This window comes from Arachis ipaensis, chromosome B07 (assembly GCF_000816755.2).
Source record: "Arachis ipaensis cultivar K30076 chromosome B07, Araip1.1, whole genome shotgun sequence".
Classification (NCBI taxonomy): domain Eukaryota; kingdom Viridiplantae; phylum Streptophyta; class Magnoliopsida; order Fabales; family Fabaceae; genus Arachis; species Arachis ipaensis.
Window position 1 is genome coordinate 31,670,446 of NC_029791.2, and position 1,603 is coordinate 31,672,048.

Here is a 1,603-nt window from a genome sequence, read left to right on the forward strand (position 1 = left end):
CTAAGTGGCCACTCGCGCGATCGCATGCCCCATGTGATCGCGTCACCCAATATTTGGCAACTAATGATTTTGAACAGAGAGTTGTGCGAGCGCGAGGCTGCCCTCGCGCCAGTAGCATAAAACGGGTCACGCGACCGCGTGACCGACGCGACCGCGTGACCGACGCGACCGCGTGACTGACGCGACCGCGTCAATCAGTATAAGTGCAAGTCGCGCGACCGCGTGCCCCACGCAACCGCGTCGATTGCGCCGCACAGCTTATCCTAATTTGCCAAATATCTTATCTTTTCTTCCCCAATCCTAATTTTTCCACCCTCCTTTCTTACTTACTTCTTCTTTCTTTCTTTCCCTTCTCATTCTTCTTATCTTTCATTTTATTTTATTTAATTTATTTGCATACTTTCATTCATTACATATTTTTATTGGTGTTCAAATGTTCTTATTCAACTGTTATATCTTTTCTGGTATTATTTTGGTGCTTCATGACTTGTTTTATTCTGATTGGGTAATATTATTTAAATCAATGCTAATTTTTATATTACTGATATTCCTTTTGCATTGACATGAACTTACATTGTCTTTCATTACCCACTCTCTTTCCCATTGTTGCAAAATTTTGCACCACTAGTATGCCATGTGCTTCTATTATTTTCTCACTTGCATGTTGTAGCTACCATGTAATTGAGACCCTCATTTTTGGCATTAACCAACCCATGTTTTATTTGTTTTCTATCTTTGCTTTGGGTTACTTTCAGGATGGCCACCAAGAAGAGAACCGGAAGACGTTTACATGGGGAGACAGACAAGTCCATCTGCAAAATCTTTAGAGAAAAGCAAACAGTTGAAACAACCCGTCCACCTGCACATCTCAGCATGCACCGAGGACGGTGCAATCTTTAAGTGTGGGGAGGTCGATACCGATCTCCATGGGTAGTTATTTCTTGACTCAACACCAAATTTTTTATTTTATTTGTTTGTTCATTGTTGCATTTGCATGTTTAATTGCATATTTGTTTGATTTTTTGCATATTTTACCACTTGGTTGAAGTAATATTTTAAGAGCATTTCACTAATTTGAATAAAATTTAATGTTACACTTGTTTAAAGAAATATTATACTGGAACATAGTTTAGAGCTCGAACACACAAAACCCGTGAGATTTTTGAGCCTATTTGAATTGGTTGCATTTTATCAACTAAAATTTTGTTTTAGTGTGTATTTTTCTCTCTAAAATTGTAATCTTTGTCTTGCTTAATTCTATATTTCCATGGTTTGATGTATGCATACACTTACATGATTGAGGCCTTTGTTTCACTGAGCTTACATACCCATATGGCCTTACCTTTCATTATCCCTTGCAAACCAATTTTGAGCCTATTTTACCCCTTTGTTCTTTTTATTTAGCACATCATTAACTCTAAGCAAAAAATAATAATGTCCTTAATTTGAATCCTTGGTAAAGCTTAGACTAGTGAGATGCTTATGATTTAAGTGTGGGAAAATTGAATTTGGAAACAATTAGTTTGAAAATTGAGTATGTTAGAGTTTTCTGAAAATGTGAAAAAAAAATGTTTAGGACATGATTCATGCATCCAATAATTTA